This window comes from Pteropus alecto, unplaced genomic scaffold (genome assembly GCF_000325575.1).
Source record: "Pteropus alecto unplaced genomic scaffold, ASM32557v1 scaffold177, whole genome shotgun sequence".
In the NCBI taxonomy this organism is placed as follows: domain Eukaryota; kingdom Metazoa; phylum Chordata; class Mammalia; order Chiroptera; family Pteropodidae; genus Pteropus; species Pteropus alecto.
The window spans coordinates 5,494,519-5,515,173 of NW_006442207.1; the positions used below are offsets into that span (position 1 = coordinate 5,494,519).

The following is a 20,655-nucleotide window of genomic DNA, read 5'->3' on the forward strand; positions in this document are numbered from 1 at the left end:
GCAGCATTTACGGGTCTGAGCATGCGAGGACTTGCATGCGGACGAGCCATGCAGGAGTCGCTTTTGCCAATAACACTAATACTTTCATAACTTCTGCCACTTGTCAATTGTAATATATCTCATCACTTAGAATTTTGATCACAAACTTCTCCATTATTAGCAGAGAGCAGTACCTCACTTTTTTTCTCAATAAGTCACTCTCATTATTAAATAAGGAAATACTAATTTACACAAAATGTACTTATGCAAAGAAACAAACCCAGAGCACTGTTTATAGAAGTGCATATCTACAAAATGCAGATTAAAGAATGACATTTAACTCTACACATAAAGTTTGTTTTCACATCTATCTAACAAGTTTTTTATGATATTTAAAACTTATTTCTCAACATAAAAAAGTTAAAGAAAAAAGTTGAAATGTAATAAAGTTATAAATATTATTTAAAATGTATTATTTTAATATATTTAACAGTTTCTTATCTTCCATTAGAGAAGGAACAATATTCAACTTGCCTTCACAAATTTCTTATGCAGATATGGAAGTTAAATACATTTTAATATAAAATTTCCAAGTACATGTTTGTGTTAATTATATGACACTTCAGAGTTACTTTAAATAGTGTTTATTTTTAAAATTATAATAATTTTAAATAGTCTTCAGTCAAAAAAATATTAAAATGACTCCACTTTTAAGTTAAAAATTGTATTTCACCTAGATTTATGTTTTTCTTATATATTTACTAATATCTGTGGGAAATAATAAATAATTAAAACTTGAAAGAATAACTGTTTTTAAGAAGCACTGAATTTAAAAGTATTAGAAAATACCCTAAAATACCCCAAAATGTTAAGTATATCAAAATATGCTTTTTTTCCTATTTTAATTATGGTAACAAACATTTAAAAAGTGGACAGCCCATCTTTTTCATCTCCATTTACTCCGCATTTCCATTTCCCTGCACTATAGGCAGCACGAGAAATATTTCTTTGACTAATGGCTCAACGGCGCAGCCTACGTGTAGAAAAGTATAATACAACATTAAGCAACGTACAAAGTACAGTCAATTGTGCAAGTTATAAAAAGGGTTTCAGATTATAATATGGTTTTGAAAAATAAGAGGTATACATGAAAGAATTCAGTTTCTATTGCATCATGATTTTCAATGCTTTTTTGTGAAACTATTTAAAATAAGTTGAGAGTAAACAAATAAAATGTAGATAAAAGTGTCTTTTTTATTAAACATGAGACATTATAGTTTTTAACTGGTATTAAAAATAGCCTCTGAATAAATTTAGAATTTTTCTATTTTCTTCATCACCAAAAATATAAAGAAACATGGTGTTTTGCAGCTGAGTTAAGATTTCAATAGCTGTTTCCTCTCAGGTTAGCATAGGACACTGTGATTTGTAGTGTCTTTAAAAGTCTTTCCCCCAAAGATACTAAATATATACATTACAAATTTTAAATCAGAAATATTATTGCAATTTAACAATAGTATTAGGTTAATTAAACAGAGACCCAATGTTTTGTGGTGATAGGAAGGCTAAATAAAACTTGTTCTGCTACCTCATGTATGAACTTGATAAATGCACTTCCTTCCATAAATCTCCTTCAATCAACACATTCAATGGGTCTCCAGTCAAATACAGAAGGGGGGCTGTTGTCCTTTAAGGCTGCACATAATGATCATCCCCCACATATTTTTTAAATTAACATACAATGAGGAAAATATATAAGTATATTTGAAAATTTAAACTAGCCCATCTCTTCAAAAAAGAAAAAAAAAATGAGAGAAAGAAAAAAATCATTAACCAAGGTCCAGAGCTACTAGTAGAGTCTGAGCAAAATCAACGAAACCATTTTTTAGACATGTAACGAAAGCCAGCATTCCACTGTACACAGTTAACTTTTGTGTTATTTTTTTGTGTGTCTCCTTTAAAAAGCCAAGAGCCATCACGTAGGGAAGTCCTTACCATATACCCCAAACTTTTTCTCCCCGTATACAGAGCTCGCCGATAATCCTAACAGAGAAAAGAACTGTGTTCGAAAATTGTACTCATTCTTCTTCTCTATTATTTTTAAAAAAGTGAAAAAAAAGAGAGAGACCCCGTAAATTTACTCAAGCTGTTTAAACATGGAGAAGTGTAATAACTCAGACAGCTGCAGTGGCAAAGCTGCTGCAATCAGAACAAACTGTCTTAGTGACACTATAACTTAACTGTTTTTAACTTCACGATATGATTAAAAAATAAAAAAAAAAAGTACTTCAATCACACAGCAGAGGTCTCATCAATTTGACATTGACTATAGAAAACTAAACTCATAGTGAAAACAAGCACGATGCACTGAAAAATTATTTGGTTCACTATTATTTTATCTTTTCTTTCTATTGCTTTTGGTATATAGAACTCGACAAAGTATTGGAAAAATTAAAACAAAAGACACTCAAATGTTTATTTTTCCAATCGCTGTCAAATGATTTAATTTCAAAAGCTCTTTTCATTCTATAAAAGTTGTGGTTGCATCTACTGTTTTCTTCACTCAAGGTCAGATTTGTCAATTAAAAAAGAAAACAAACTAGTTTCAGGATGAAATTGAGATTTTCCTATTCACTGCTATTTCACAAACCTCAGAGGTTTGACAATTTTCAACATTTTAGTAGATATTTTAATCATCTTAGGCTTAAAAAATCAAAACCTTATAATGTCAAATATTTTAAAACTACATGGTAAATGTATCAATAATTTACAAAGCTAAAATATTAAATTTGAGAACCAAAGTGATATCTTACACTTTGCAATGGAATATAAATCTTTTTCTCCAAAAACTATTCACAGATATTCTTATGCAGAACAGCTCGTCTATGTCCAAGGGATTATTCTGCTTTGAAATCAAGATATGTATATCCTAAGAATAATCCCATGGAACAAATTAAAATTAAATTTGCCAGTTGTTTCTACTTCAGCAATTTCTGAACTTAATTGTGTAAAAATATATTGGTGTTAATTTGACGTTAATAAATTAAGACCATTAGAGACAGTCTTTCATTGTTGGCCTTCAACAATTGTCAATGACACTATTTTCTGTTTGCACTTCCTCAAGCGTGTTAATGTATCTTTGTTTGGGCTCCCAAGTCGAATGGTCAATGTAAACACAGTCAATGAAACTTCAGGACTGGAAAACAAGTGTACAGAGAGGACCTATGGAAAGACTATTTGGTCTATTGCCAAGTATGCAATAAGGCTACAGCACTAAAAGGCTACTTTAAAAATTTTTTATATGATGAATAAATTACTTTAAAAAAATTCCCCAAATTCTTTGTTTTGCATACAAAGTCCACCAAGGATGAAGGTGGTCTGCAAGCTGAACTTAGCGCAATGTGAGTTATAGCCTTTGTTTGCAGTCTTAACTGGGGATTGTACCTTAGCTACCGTAGTTCAAGCGTAAAAATACTTTGTCTGTAATACTATATACTGGTGCCAATGACCCTCTAAATCCTTGAACCAACTGTGTCTTCTGGTGTCACAGAAGATAATGCCAATTTATTGCAATGTGTGGCTTTTTTAACTGATTAAAATTAAGCCGTAAACACGTGACAATGGAATTAGCACATTTAGAGAGTCTGTTTTCCCACATCCCATTTTGCGCTAGTGCGGCTGGTCCCTGCAACTCTACGCGGGTGCAATTTTAATGACTTTGCTGGGTTTTGATGTTCTTACGAAAAAAGCCCTGCTTGGTGTTTGTGGAGAAGGTAGATATGGGGGCTGAAGAGCTGTGATTGGGAACATGGTGACATCGTTTCTGTTTTCCGATAGGATCGGTGTCATTTTCCTCTCAGCGATAAGACACCTCCACTGACAGGGCCCGATTAGGGAAAATTTTATTATAAAATTCACTTTTATCGAATGAGGATAGAGTGATAAACAGTCCAGCCTCAGGGAGGGAATCGGAGCAGATTTCCTCCCGCCCTTTTCAAATTCCACCTTTTCCCTCTTCTCTCTCCTTCTCTCCCTCAAAAAGATGATTGTGTTTTAGTTATTATGAATGGTACAAAAGAGCTCACTACGACATGTGATTGCTATGATAAAACCATCTGAATAAGAGACACTTAGATGTTGTTATAAAAGAAAATCTATTTTATACAGTTATATATACACACACACTAAAAGATAAAACTGCTTTCTAAACTCTTCCATTTCTAGAAGTTACCTGATATTTGTTACTTAGGAGAATATAACATCCTAAAAGAAAATCAAACTGAGGTAATATTGACTCAATTATCCTAAATACCCTCACACTTCATACTTATCTTCAGAAATAAACACTGTTAAGCAGAATTGAAGGTAAACATAAAGAAACAGAACATCATGGCCCTCTAATCTTTGAACAAATATTAATGCTTCAAGGAAGAATATTAAAAAATATGGATTTTTAAATAATAAAACATCATTGCTTTTGAATTTTGGTAGCTTAATGATGATATTTAAACCTCCAGTGTCATGAGTATTATCTGTTTACTTGTGATAAATCAGAAATACACTGTATGACAACTACTTGAAAGGTCATTTGAGAAGCAAAAAAATAAGCATTTGACATTACTTATTCAAAAAAAATTTTTTTTCCTAAAGAAAAGTTTGTCAAATAGCTCAGAATGCTCCTTATGCCTTTACAAAAAAAAAAAAAATGTATGTCTGAGGGGCTAAAAACATCTAGTGGCATTAGTAAATTCTAGTACATTATAAAGAGAGTTTGATGACAGTTTTTTTTTTTTAATTTGAGGGATAGACTGTTGATAAAAGCAACTCAAAAAAGTATTTCTTTATTGAGGGAAAATATTTATGAGGGGAAAATAGAGACAAAAGTCTTTCATTTGTCATATTCTTTAATATGTTTTTAGTGTACCCTAAATTCACTGTTTAAAGACATTTTTTCGAGAATGCTTTTTCAAATGCTGATTCTAAGCATGATCTATTGCAGTATGCAATTCTCTATATTATTTGAATAGAATTTTTCCATTATCAGCAATCAGAGAATCATGTTAAAATATCTTACTCCCTTTTGAGTTTAGCATCCACCTTAAAAAAAAAAAAGTAATTTTCCAAAATCATTGCTAGGAACTGAAAATGTTTACAGCTTAATGTTGAATAATTCAGTTATTCACTGTAATCTTAGAAGCAACAAAAGAGAAATGGTTACATGCTTTACTCATCGTGTAATAAAATGGAAAACAGGTTTACACAATGACAAAGTCACTATTAGCAAATGCCTCTTAGTCTAACCATTTCTTCCCATACTCCTTGTTTTAGGATTTCAGTGAAACAAACATTATACCTGAACTCATGTAAGGCAACACTATTATACAGCAACCTAATTTTCACTATTACTTTTATAGCCTAAAAACAATTACCAAAGTAAACTTATAAAATTATAATTGGTAAATGATGGAGAAAAACTAAGCTCAACAACTATGGTGTACAGTATATTTAAAAAGGGAATCCATTCTCATCACTGGCTTAAAATCTTTACCACCAAACACTTATTAATGAGTATATACCAGCTGCATGGTGAACTAGCAAAGTAGAGTATACTTTTCTTAATTATCACTTTGCTGAGTAAAATGTAATGTTCTTTAAAAAATCATACACAATAGTATTTTTGAGAGAACTACTTGAATGTATTAAGAATTTCAACACAGTGAGAGACAGATAAAGCCAAATCCTAAAATGTTACAAAGCCACAGTATTATCTCCTTAAAAATGGTCTGGGAAATGGCTATAATTATTGTAATGCTTAAGGTTAGTGGGAACTTTTGAAAATAAGCACTTTTCATTGTAACAAAGGAACAGAGTTGCCCACTTCTTTCAGTCATTCAACAAAATGTCCCTTAGGTAGCTTACAGTCTTCTGGAGAAGACAAGCCAAAATCAAGTCATGGGTTATCCTTGGCTATGATCAATGCTGTGAGGGAGGGGCCTGATAAGATACAAGGGAAAAGCTGCTTTAAATGGAGTGGTCAGGGGAGTCTTCTCTCAAAGACTAACATCAAGCTAGAAACCTAAACAATGAGAACGAGCTTGACCAAGTTCTTTACACAGAACAAGAGACACTCATGTCCAACATGTGAATGTATCACTATATATTTTTTGAGCTATTTTTAGAAAACTGCATGTTAATTTTTTCTTATAAAAATAAATGAGTATGCTGAAAATCTTATTGAGATTATGATAAATCCAGTAATAAAATGTCTTAAAGCACAGAAAATCGTACATATTAAAAATACACCTATTTCTAAGCATCACTGACCCTCAACTTTCTAACTCAGAAGGCTCTATAAGATCATACACTCTTTGGGACAGAGTCATCACTGCAATTACCTATGTCTGGGTCAGTAGAGAACCAGTGACAAATTGGCTATTACTCTCTCATATCCTAAAGCTAGACACATTCACACACATGTGCATGGCACACACGGCTACTTATCAGTGTGCCCACTCTGGCTAATCAGCTGTGCGAAATGGAATACCTTTTCCATTTCAGACACTATGACCAGTCTTGTCTTCATCTTCTAAAATTTTTGTTTTTCTCATAGGACACCCAATAAAGGTAGCCATGTCCGGGGAGCATGAATGCCTTTCTGTTCTGTGACAAGCAACATCTAGAATGGCTGTGTGGATCCGTGTGTACAGAAGTCACATTTTATTGAAATAAGCACTAGTCTTTCCTAAGAGGGCTACCTGATTGGTTAGTGGGAAACGGATGGAGTGAAGGGAAGAATAGCTGATAAAGAGATAATCCACTGTGACAACGTGGCTGTGCAGGATCGCAGCCCTGGGGGTGCATGTGGGCAGAGGGAGGAAGAGAAGGGCTGCTTTCTGTTGTTGTATTTGAAGTGGGAAGGAGGCATGCAGTGAGCAAACTTCAGATGTGAAGAACAAAAGGCCAGGTTTTCCCCCTACACCATCACTCCACCTTTTTCTCAATACTGACTAGATGATGAGGTCTCAAGCTGAAGCTCTACAGAATTCCATTCTGGCAGCCTATATTTATTAGCCAGGTTTATCGTCCACATATACAAGGCAAGGCATCTCTTATCGTGTGGAAAACAATTAAATGGAGCAGTGTTGGACATCTGTACTTGGGGAACATTTAGAAGCATCTCTGTTCTTTACAACCAAAATGGGGTACATTGCTGTAACCAATACAGGTTATACGTTCACCCCAAATCTTAAATCATTTTAAAAAATAAAAATTTGTGGTCAATAAGCATTAATATCGCTTAAGTCAATTTAAACATTTTTCTCCTCTTCCTCTAAATGAATAATTTGGAGAGGAAGGGAGTTCCCAAGCCGATGGTGGATCTGAGGTTGCCAGTTACGGGAGCACTTAAGCGCCCATTGGCACAGCAAGATTCAAAGCCCTGGTAGGCTTCAAAGAAACACTTTTTTTTCCTTCTTCTAGAACTCTTTGCTTTCTAGTAAAGCTGCAACCACAATGTTCTCTCTCTTAATGCCACCATAAAAAATCAAAACACTTTAAAACAAATTGATGTACTCTTTAATACAGTCATCGTATCATCACAGGACCCTTGCACCCTGCATGGCGACAACCGTAGGGATGCATACCACACATCTCTCTCTTTGTTGCCTGCTTCAATGCTTAAAGAAAAACTGAGAGAGTGTGTCTCTCAGTTGAGATATGGGCACCTTTGATTGACAAGACCTAATCAGCTTATCTCCACACTAATAAAGTTGGGGCCTGTGGAGCTGGTATATGCCCAGCATCAAGTGAACTTTTCCTAGCCAAAGCCTCACGGGCCAGGTCTCAGGCTCTGCTCCACGAAACTGGTTCAGATCAGTTCTTAATGGGCTATTTTCATCATGATAAACCTTCATAGTCTTCATTCATAACGGTATTAGAGTCAATTTAGCTGGATGAATTGACTAAAGTAAGAGTTATGTGATAAGTCTATGATAAGTATTTACGTACATTGAATCAATAAACCATCTTTTTCCAAGCTCCCTGTATAAAGTAAAAAGTAACTTCTGAACTGTTATTTATTTCTTTTAGGCTACTGTTTACTGGAGGTGGTGGCCTTTTTTTTTTTTAATTAAAAAATTAGATGAAAGCTTCCTCTGCACATGAGGTAACAAAAGGACCCCTTTAATAATTTCTGCTGCATAATACTATTAGATGTTCAATTCCTTGGGATGGAGCCCCAATGCTGACACAGCCATAATCTCTCTCCATCATTCTAGTACCTTGTGCCACCAACTAGCTCATAGCAGATCAGACACACACTAAATGTGTCCTGAGTGTGACTGATAGGAAAGAATGTAAGGTTAGGAAACACACATGAACTGGATTTTTTTTTGAGGGCAGGGGGAGGTACACACATGTGCATATATACACATATTTTCCTCTTCAAGTTTATTCGTTGGAGGCCTTTTCACACCAAGGATTTTCCGTGTAGTTCGAGAACAATGTCTTTGTTCTTATCTGTTTGCAATTGCTATGTAAAAGCCAAACTCAAGAGCTGAAGTGTAAATGAAGTTATTAAAGGACCACATACTTCTTCCACTATACAATGGAGACCTGGAATACGAGTCCCTCTGGACATGTGCCAAGGTGAGAGTAAAATTCACAGTGGACATTTCAATCTGAACTTTCATATGTAATTATCTAAAGAGAGAGATGGGCTTGCTGGACAATGTAAGCTTTATAGAAAGAACTCCAGTAGTGGAGAGACTTTTTGAAATAATAATTTTCCAAATATGAAAAAATATGTGTGTGTATATCTATCTATCTATCTATCTATCTATCTATCTATCTATCTATCTATCTATCTATCTATCTATCTATCTAAATTTGTACCTCTTACCATATATAAATGGTCATTAAAACCATTCAGAAATGCTTTCAAACTGCAGTATACCTTTAGTATTATAATCGCCTGTATAAAATGAAACAATTTTCAACATATCTCCAAAATGAAGTTTTCTACAGATTATAGGAAGTCTTGAGCAATATTTTTCACTCAGATTATAGTCTTCATGCTGTAATTGCTTTATACAAAACCCACTCCAGCTTTATCACTCAATATTATCTTCACTGCTGAACATCGGAAGATAATTTTGCAATAAAATTTAATTTACAGAGCTTATTTTCCACTAATCTCCTGGCAGAGGAAAAACGAAACACACCAAGGTACACACTCCAAGCCATGACCCTAATGCCGTTTTTTTAATTTCTGGAATAGTCAGACCCCAAACATATCAATTTTATCATATTGAAATGTTGGCATATTTTAATTGTCATGACTTTGTATCTTAGAAAAGGACATAAAACAGTCATTAGGAATATCTATGAAAATAAGCCTCTTCAAGTGATAAAGTTCCCCCAGGGTAAGCATTTTTTTTTCCATAAAAAAGGTAATACTTATTATAAAAATATGGGGCTAGTAAAGGTATTTTATTTCAAACTATTGATATACCAGTAAATGTCAATAATATTTGAGGTTTTTAAATAAAAAATTAAATCAAATAGCGATAAATAGGGACTAGACATCAAGATTCAGTTTTCTTTAAAAAATGACAAAGTCAGGATTGGCACCTCTAAGGCTCATTCCAGACCTGAAACTGAACATTTAAATATATGTACGCTGTGCAAAGATGAAAGAGTAAATTAATAGAAGGTCTATTTCTATAGACCATTCAGCCTCTATTTATCATTAACGTCCTAGGAAACACTCATCTCTTGAAAGAGAAAGATTTCTTTTTTTTTTTTTTTTTAATATTGAGGACTCTATGACAATGAACTAATATCACAAAACAGAGTAAGATATAAGCCAATCCTACTGATAAAAAATGAAATAGCTTCATTTTTGCAATGGTGCAAAATACCGAAAAAATTCTCATTAAAACTCAAATTCTTCACCAAAATGGTTATGTATTTTCAAAAAAAGAGATGAATGACCATTAATGGGTTGACAGATAGTGCTTTATGCCTAGACTGAATGAGACTACCACATCCTAAGCCAGATTTAAACTGCTCTGCTTCTTTTTAAAGTTATATCATAACAAGGCCAAAGTGATACTGAATCATTTATGAGGTTTTTAAGAGTTGAAATATCAGAGTCATGTATGTGCAGAAGTATTGTTCTGACATTTGAATTTCAGCAATAGACAATTCTGAGACATTTCAAGTTATGCAAAATTTGACATTTCCGTGTTAATATACAAAACAATGATGATGTGAAAAGCCACTTCTCTACCAATACTTAAAACATAAACACTTAATAACACTTTGGAAGCGTGGGTCTCTAAAATGCAAACCCACACAAGAATTCCTTAAAAGCTTTTAATGTTTATCCACATAAAAAGTACATGCTGAACATTCGTCTGCACTGATTTTTTTTCATTTATATATGGAAAAGCAAAAAACATTATTAATTGCTTTTTAGACTACTTATTTCTAATTTAACTTTCTTTTCATTTCCCATATATATGTCAGAATATTCCTGACATGAGCTATAGATTATTTGACTGTTTCTCAAATGTTAAAAACTATATTGAATAAAATATAATTAAGTCTATTTCGCTTTCCTGAACAGCATGACTCTCGGCCAGCTGTAATTTTATAAGAAACTAAAATGAACTACGCATGAATGACTACTATGTCCAATGATTATTTCCTTAAACACCAAAACTAAAATGTTCTGACATTATGATCTCTTGGTAGAAATAGTAAAACATTTTTTTTTAAGGCTGAAATAAGTAGGGTAATAATGAAGAACAAAATGTATAACATTTTCGAGCTGCAAATTAACAAGCAGATATTGACTTTTCTTTGAGGTCAATAACAGCTCTTATTGATCTAAAAAGTTAATACCTACTAAGATCGATATAAGATCTCAAGGGTCACCAAATCTGGATTCGAACTTCCACTTCTTTTCACATACAAATATTGCTGAAATGGGTACAATTGTGTTTGGAGAAATCCGGAAAAAGACATTATAATGCCAGAATAATCCACAGAAGGAGGCCAAGAAAGTTAAAAACAGAGTTTTAAAAGTCTGTTACTATAGAATTTTCAAGGACATTGACTTTGAGATGTAAATCCTAGTAGTATTATACAATTTGGGCAGTTAAATAAGGAGAGACAAAAATAATTAAAAATTATGTTTTTATAACTGTTTTGTCTCTTCATGGTATCAACATATAAAATTTCTCTTTCTCTTTACTTGTATTTGAGAAACTATGATATGAAATAAGTTTTCAAACTAGACTTTAGGCACTTTCAAATATAAAGAAAATTATTTTTTAAATTTTAAAATTAAACAGTAACATTTGGGGAAATTTAGAAGAGCAAAAAATTATACTCTCAACATTCTTACGAAACCATTTCCACCATCAGTCTGTTGTATCTTTCTAGACTGAAAAAGAAAAAACTACTATTGACTGTTGTTCTTCTAATAAGTAAAATGGTCTATTCATTCTTACTCATCTTAAAGATAGCACGTGGGGTGGGCCACATGAACGCTGGAACCGTGTCCCCATATGTATCTATTATTCCTGGAGTCGTAAAATTGACTGATTAGTCTGATCCTTAATATAGCCAGATAAAAGTTCGTATTGTTCTTTTAGAATTACTAGAAGTATTGAGGGAGGAAAAGCAAGGAAAGAGGAAGCAAACATTCCTAGAGCATTTACTAGTACCAAAATCTGAGCAAAACGCTTTAAATAAACACAAGTCTCATTAATCACTGCAAAGGCAAAATTGTCTATAGTGATAATATAAAAGTTATAAAAGAGAGGCCAGGTCTGCAGCAATGACAATATTATATACTATGAGTATTCGATAAATATAAAGACGACTGTAATTGAAATGTACTTTTAAGAAAATAAACTTATTTTAGAACAGTTTCAAGTTTACAGAAAAATTATAATAGTACAAAGAGTTCCAAGAGATTTAATACCCAGTTTCCCCTATTATTAGCATCTTACATTACTATGGTACATTTGTCACAGTTAATGAATCAATATTGATACTTATTGTTAATGAAAGTCCATATTTCATTCATCTTGCCTTAGTTTTTGTCTAATGTCCTTAGACATTTTGTCTAATGTTTCAGGATGCCACATTACATTTAGTCATCACATCTCCTTGGGTTTCTCTTGGCGATGACAGTTTGCAACGTTCTTTAAGCAAGTACTTTAGAAACAGTATAAATAAATTTGCTGACTTGTATTCATTGTCAACACTTGGATGACAACACATGCAGAAGAATTATCTTTTGTTACAGATCTAAGGAATATAAATTTAAGAAGCTAGTAGAGATAAATGCCTTGTAGAGAAGAAAGGAAATGATATTAAATCTTCAATGTGTTTATTAAAAGAATATAAGTAAGAAAGTTTTACTTGTCACAAATTATAGAATATTACAACCACTGACCTGACCTATAAGCCGTCTACTCCTGCACCACCTCCCATTATATAGTTACTAGCCACGGTTTTAATTGATGGATTACGAGGCAGTGGAGTGGGCAAGGAATAAATAGCATGGCAGAGAGGAGGATAAGTTGCCCGTCTGTACTTGTTCTTTCTCTTATTTACTGTAAAGCTCTAATTAGAAAGTGATTGTCCAGTTGGAGCTATATTTCCTAGCCCCCTTGCATCTAGGTGGCACCGTTTGACTAGTTCTTACCAGTGAAATCTATGCAGAGTGCCACTTGCCTATGGGGCTTTAACAGTGGGTGTGCCTTCTCCATTCTCTCTTTGCTCCGCTGCTGGCTAAATGTAGAGGACTCCAAAGCCTCGATGCAGGATGGATCCACAAAGCAGGAGAAGCCTGGATTTCTGGATTGCCACACTGAAGGCTGTCTGACCGCTAGAAACCCTTGCATGGGACTGTTCCAAAAGTTAGAGATAAACTTTACTTCATCAAGCTATTGGGCATTTATTTGTGATAGTAGCTAGTGTTGTTATGCAAAGTAGCACAAATGGAAATTATTACTGAGCGCCATGATGGAGTTATCATGTGTTGGGTACTTTATATAGTTTACCTTATGTAGATTGAACTCTGCTCAAATTAAACATTATTAGCAGGTTTCAACCACCTCCATATAGAAGACATGCAAAGTTTTTCAGATATTAAGGAGCGACTCCCTGGAAAGGCTCAGGAACTCGCCCAAGGTCTCCCAGTTATTAACTGGCAGAGCCAAGATTCGAACCTGGTAATGCGTATTTACAAAGCTCCACGCACATTCTGTTTTGCTTCACTGCAGCTGAAAGACAGGTGATCTGACTTGGTGCTTGAATTAAAAAATAATTTCTATGCATTTTATATGTATGACTTTTTTTTTTATCCTCAAAGGAGAGCAAAAATTGTCCATGTGTTCTCCCTATCTTTTATGTGGTAGACATAAGTCCCAATTTATAAGGGGTGGGCGTGAGACGATTAGTTCGCTTGAATTTGTTAGCATTTTCCAGATCAAGACGACGTTATAATAGAAAAATGCCAAAGAGAAGGATACATTCCACCTTTGTAACCTGCTGGTAATCTTACAGTGTTTAATTTGCGCAGAGTCCGGCAACTCACGGAGGGCACGAAAGAGCTGTTCCTCCACGAGGTTTACAGTTAACAAAGGAGAGAACAGAAAGACTGACTTGTTCTCACAACAGTGTGAATTTAAAGAACTATATGGGGTGTGCATTCTACAGGAAGCCCAGGTAGGAAGAAAAATGAAATGCTGTACCTTGTACACAGCAATAAAGATGAGGGGATTCATTGTAGTAAGAACATTCACAGCTGGCAGGCAATATCAGTGAGGCAGTAAGATATTTGGTCCATCTTCATGCTTACCTTGTAGAGTCATAGTGTTTAAAAAAAGGTCTCCTTTTGATATTAACAAAGTCGCTCCAGTCAATCTCTTTAACTTACCTATGTGAAAAATTTAGATGACTTTGAAGAAGTCTTATGCTAACACCAGCGAGGAAAATTGGTGTGTCCTTTATATTTATGCAGCCTTCTTATGACAGAGCTTTGTTTGTGTGTTTGCTTAAATAGCAGGTCCTAATCATCAACGGGTCTGCACAGGGCATTGAACATTACAGAAGATTCATAGATATGCTAATGAGGAAGAGGGAAACAAAAAATACTGACTCATTCATGAAACCAAATAGTATTTAATGGTCCTTCCGTTTGGTGAAAACTGATGGCACTGGGGGAAGTATTCAGGGAGTCAGTCTACTCAGTCTAAATAAATAATTTCATTTTGAATAAATTAATGTATTGACTTATCAGGTAATAGATGTACAAATAGCCTGAAATTTTCAAAGCAGATTATACAATGTTATTCCTAATATTAGTGTTATTTTCAGCACATACTTCAAGGTTAAAATTTACCAAAGTTTATAATTTAAAGCATCCACGATGTAGTCAATAAAATAATTACACCCCTGACCATTAAAACGGATAGGTTAATTGGGGAGCTTACTCTGAAATAATAAAGATTTGAGGGAAAACGTTTTTTAAATAAATGTTATCACTTTCAAGTATACTTAATAACTAAGATAAACATTAGATATGCCATGTGATACGTTCTAGAAATTCTCATAAGCCATGTGTTTGCCCCAGAAACTGACTTTGCTCATGGTTTATCTACTTCTCCTTTCTCCCCCTCTATTCATTCCATAAGGCTCATCTCTTCTGAGTCTTTCCTGACACAAAGAAATAGACTTAAGTAGTTCCTCCACCCTGCTTCGAAAACACTAATTACGTATATCATGGGGATTTATAGGTATGTATTTCCCCAAGAGATATTTTGCCAAGATATTCCAGCTTAATAAAGAAACTTTACATTCGAAGTGCCTAGGACAGGGCCAAGGGCTGGTCCTTCCTAAATTATAATATATCTATTATCCCTTTCAGGTGTGTTGAATATCTCCCCTACCTGACTCTCAAATGCAACTCTTGCTAATAAAATTAAATTAAGGCAGTATTTTTCTTGCTATTTCAGAGATCAATTTAGCCCAGTCCATGTCTAATGAACCCTAATTCTAATTTCTTAGGACCCTATATTTGTTTTCTGAATAAATGTTAAGACTCCACTGTGCTCTGCTCAAGTGCCATGTGTTGCAAACAGCGTTAAAAATGGAAACAAAGAAAATTAGTTCCATTTTAAAGGTGTATTTTATGTTGACATAAATATCAATCTTTTAAAGTATGCCAGGACCTTAGACAACTGATTATGATGAGATTAACAGCGTGGAGGATAATGGTAGGATTACCCGACAACATGCTTATTTTTCCTCCAAAGAAACAGCCTTCAAAAGCTTTTTTCCTTGTCTGGCTTTAGGGTGGGTTCTTCCTCTCTCTAAATAAATAGATATTTATTTAACTATGATTTGGAGTTTATATCTCAAGATGCAAAAGGGCAACACAGTGCCATACATGAATGATGACCCACCATGACAGCCTCTTTGATAATGACTTTACTTGGAAAAACATATTCTTCAATACAAAATTATTTTTTAATGTTGACTTTGTTCTCTCGTGGCAATGTTGGAAAACACTGTAGCCCAACAGGAAATACAGATGAAAACTTCAAATGTAGAACACACACAAAAAAGCCATTTTTAAAGCTCATGTCCGTCTACTTTTCCACTTGATATAAGTCGTACACAAAGTCTTAGTCCAACGAACCCATGCTGTGAAAATTCTGTAGTACCCACCTCAGAAAATTCTGTTAAATACATAAACACTGCTGAAAAAGAAAAAACTTCTGGGCACTAGAAATCAGACTCAAAGGGCAAATAAACCTGATTTAAAAAATTCCCAAGGAAAGTTATATAAGCACAGTGCGACAAGGTCATAAGCTTATCCGTCCTTCACTGTAGTATTTGAAAGTAAACTGGCATTCCAGTGATCTGCTTTGCTCGTCATTCTTTTTCTCAACTCACAGAGATGCAACAGAATAAGAATGGCTTCACGTGTGTCTTACAAACCAACTGGAAAAGTGATAGGTATTATGGGATAAGACACCTTTAAAACTGAGTACAATACTTTCTAATGGATTAAAACTGAACCCTACGAATTCCCTTGGACCACCTAAGGAGAAGGTTCTCCAAACAGGGTTTAAATGACATCTTTTTCTTATCACTATAAAGTGCACCAATATCTCAGAGAACCTCAAAAAATAAGTTTAAGTGCAACTTGAAAATATTCTTTAAGAGTTTCACCCAAATCACAGCCCCCTCTGTTTTTCTCAGAGCAGAACCACAGCTTCTTGAGATGTAAGACTTAAACAGAGCTGTAATTATAAAGTAAATGATAACTACCCATTAAAAAGGATTATTTTACCACTGGGTAGATTTTTTAAAACTTGCAGAACATAGTCAATAAGTCTCAGCAAAACAAAACAAAACGAAACAAAACAAAAAAACCCCATATGTTCAAGCAGAGATATCTTTGTTTCTGAAAGCATAACCACACACTACACCATCCAAAATAAAACAAAACAAAACAAAACATAAAAACCCCATATAGTCAAGCAGAGATATCTTTGTTTCTGAAAGCATAACCACACACTACACCATCCAAAATAACGACTAAAGAACCTTTTTCTAAAGATAACTTTTTCTGTCAAATAGTTTAATATTTCTATAGAAAATATTTTCTCTAAAATACATACGCTTGGATAAAATAGTTAAAATCGACCCAACTGTATAATCTCATTTTCTGTTCCTATAATGCTGAACAACAAAAAGTGTTAATTTGTTATCGCTGCATAATATGGACATGGCAGTGCCTTTTGGAATTCAAATCTGTGCCTCGACAAAATTACTTAAGCTAAAAATCTAAAGTGTTTACTGACATTCTCTACTCAGATAACCCAGGACGGGATGGGGTGGGGTGGGGATATCTTATTATTCTTACTCTGTATCTACGAATCATCTGACACTCAGTAGAGCTCAATGAAAGCTTCTTGAATAAGTGAAATACAATATTTACCTCCTTTCCTATAATGTATACCACTCCCACTAATATTACAGAGTCAGAAATTTATTCTTCTATCAACTGATAACAGCTCCAACAGCAAGGAATACTCTGTGGGTCTATTTTCCCAGGAGACTTACAAATGACTTATCAGTAAGTGGAGGGGGTGGGGAACTTTTTCATATTCCCTTCAGGCGATGTTAGCTCAACTCCAAACTAGCTTACGACTTCAAAAATAGTTTTATGCATTAGTCTCTATTATTGCGTACTGTTTTACCCATTAATCTTTTCTGTAGATGATAAATTAATACATTCAAGAATTTGTATTTATGAATCAAATGATTACATTGTATATAGTGAACACTAATGTTTCTTCAGAGGAGAGTCTTGGGGCAAAGGAAGAAAGAGAAGAAGAAAAGAAAGAGGATTGATAATAATAAGGAAGAAGAGGTAGAAGAAAAAGAAAATGTCAACAGCCATAAAAGAAACTCCTGAAATGGTAAAGAAAATGACTGGCTTTGAGTTTGATAAAAACTTTGTCTCCATAGATACTTCTGTAATTGATTAAAAGTTCTAAATGAGTTCTATAGTGAGTTGGTGAAAATAATAATAATAATAAGGTGAGTTGAAAGACAGTATCAAGAACCAAAAGACAGAACGGATAAAACTTCAGGACTGTGCTCCATAAGCCCCATGTAACCCATGAAGGGCTCAGGAAAACTCCGTCGGTATTTTAGCCGAGACTTTGAGACAATTAAAGCTATAAAAGAAGCCACCTCACATTTTAAATGTATTTGTTCAGATTATTTAAAAAGTTCTGAACATGAAACACATTTTGTTTGATTTTTAAAAATATAAGCTGATACCACTGTTGACTGCTTTTCCTGTAAAGAGAAAAGCAGAGTAGAAAGAGAAACAGGGTGTACATAAATTAACTCATTCTCATGAAAACGCTATAATTCTAAGATTTATTTGTTTTCCAGAAGAAAAAAGGTACACCATATGTTTCTCTGGCTATTAGGGCAAATATATTCAAATTTTGATGACGTAATCATAAAAAGCAAAAATAATCTGAATACATCACATAAAATAAGACTGTGGAAGTATATTCCTAATATAGTCAATATATGCAGTTTAAAGCTAGGTAACTATAATATAGTACTGAAATACTAAAATTAAAGTAAAATCCACATTTTTTATTCATAAAATATTTGTAAAAGCGTACAAACTTTGGTAAAAGGAGCATAGACTTCTGGGATCACTCAGATCTGATGATCCAAGGTAAACATGGTGATGACAGCAGATGACATGCGTTATACGACTGTAATCTGCCAAGAGAGTAGAACTTAAATGTTTTCAAACACACAAAAAGAATGAAACGAAGGGCAGGGGAGGGAGGGAGAAAACAGTATCATAAACTTGGTTATAAACTCAGATCTATAACCACAAGGGTCCATTACCACCAGCCTGATTGGTGGCTGTTGCCTGTGTAAAAGCATACCAGCTACGAGGACTAGTAAGTCCCCATTTGTTTAGGGGATATACTTAAAGAAGAATTTTGGAGATTTCATACCAATTGTCAAGGAAACTGATACATTTCAAGCTCCTTGCTCCCAGAATGTCTTTTAAAATAGCCAACAATAATTTCTCCTGCATCTTCACCATCAAATCCCTGCATTCATTTCAATTGGTAAAAGGATCAAGTCTTGGATTACTATGATACATTTCCTATCATGTCTCCTGTTTCTACTTCTTTGCGAATCCACCCTACAATCCCTGTTCTCCACAATACAGATCAGCCTAGTTGCCTGCCCTCCAACGGCACCGCACCCTCCTCCAAGTCAAATTCAGACTCCTTCCTGTGCCCTAGGGCCCCACACAATCTGCACCCTATTCAGCTCTGATCCTACTGTATGCTGTGCCCCCTTGCTTACGTCACTCCAGCCATACTGGTGTTCCTTCTGTTTCTTGAGCACCCCTAACACCTTCTCGTTTCATAGCCCTTGTGCTTGTTCTCCCCTCTTGGAATCATCTGCCCCAAATTTACTTACTGATGCACGTCTGTACTGTTCCAGATGGCTTACAAGGCACTTCACTGGAGGTCTTTCCTCACTAGCCAACCAAAGGTAGCCTCCATCAGTTACTCCTTAATACTGTGCTTCATTTTACCAAGACCTGAAATGATCTTGTCCATTAATTTATCAATTGAAAAAAATGTCTCATCCTGCCCCCCACCCGCTGCTCTTATACATAAGCTGCCTGAGAACAGGGACCACGGCTGTTTTGTTTACTGGTGTGTCATCCTCGGCACATGGCACACAGTACTCAATAGTTAGTTTTTGAATAAATTACGTGAAAAGGAAGTTAACGGAGGTAAGAACAGGACATATATTGACTATAACAGATCACCTTGGAAAAGTAGGTATGTGGGACTCATTCAATTTTCAGTGTGATCTCCTGGCTAAGAGCATGGAATCCGATGGTCCGACTGTACTATTTCCTACCTTGAGTATAAGTGTGGGCAAATTACTTAAGCTCTCTGTACCTTGTTTTCCCATCTATAAAATGAGAAAAGAGTAATTACTGGATTGGGTTGTGGTGAGGATTACAGAGATAAGAGTAACTGAGAACAGTGTGTGGCCCATATTAAGTGTTCAATAAACACTGTATTATTTCTATATGTGTCCGATCACTAGTCCATGGGGGACGGAGGTGGCCCTACGGGACCTGGATGAAGGATGGAGCACCTTTTCTTCACGGCAGGAAGGATGGTAAAAGTATAGCACCCTGTTCTGAAGATCAATGACCAAATGGAACATCAGAGCTAGGTGGCCTGAGGTGACTAATGAGAGAAGGGGTGCCAACTCACAAGGTTTGGGTACTCAGGGATGGGAGGAGCAAGGTTAGTATACGGTGCAAATGACTACTCAAAGACGTGAGACTGACTCTAGACAACGCTCTCATGGCTCCAGAGATGTACTGCCAGGTGCACTGAACCCATTTAGAGTACAGGGTAGGGTGGTCTTGAGTGTCTTAAACTACCTGTTTACATACTGAAAGGAGAAAGTGAGCCTTGCATTTCTGCCCTTGCATAATTTCTCTTTCGGCCTATTTCTTTTGTTAATCATACTGCTTCCATTAGTATTGTGCCTATGTCATTTTGGGATCCTTACTTTAGAGAAAAAGAATCATAATTATAAAATAAAGGCAGATGGCCCAGAGTTTTAAATATTAAGTCCTTGACCTTAAATAAAATAGATATCTCCACACAGCTAAGAGTCATACTTACTAGTAATAACTAATAAAAGGAAGAGTCACCTTTTAGTCATAGATTCTAGGACAAGAACTTATAAGAAATATCAAACTGGATCAAGCCAATGGCTTATACAATTGGCACAGTATTTGGTCTTTGATGGCCACTCACAAGAAACATTCGTTAATGAGTCTGATAACTGTCCCACTTGATGTTAGTCTTTGAAGTGTCCTAGCATTAGCTCTTCAGTTTAATGTCATATATTCCTCCATGTGTCCCTTCTTTTCTAAACGAAGCTGTTCAATTAACTTATAACTTCATTAATTTTCTCAAATAAGAAGGGATCCAAGAAAGAAATTTGACTGGTATTAATATATATCGAGGTGTAAATGACACTTAGAAATGA

The 20,655-nt window shown here is 34.7% G+C and overlaps 1 protein-coding gene across 10 annotated transcripts in view; it reads right to left on the reverse strand.

Annotated features, from left to right (window-relative positions):
* VTI1A (vesicle transport through interaction with t-SNAREs 1A) overlaps positions 1-20,655 on the reverse strand; it is a 324,109-nt gene that overhangs the window by 219,416 nt on the left and 84,038 nt on the right. The gene's annotated exons all lie outside the window — the stretch shown is intronic.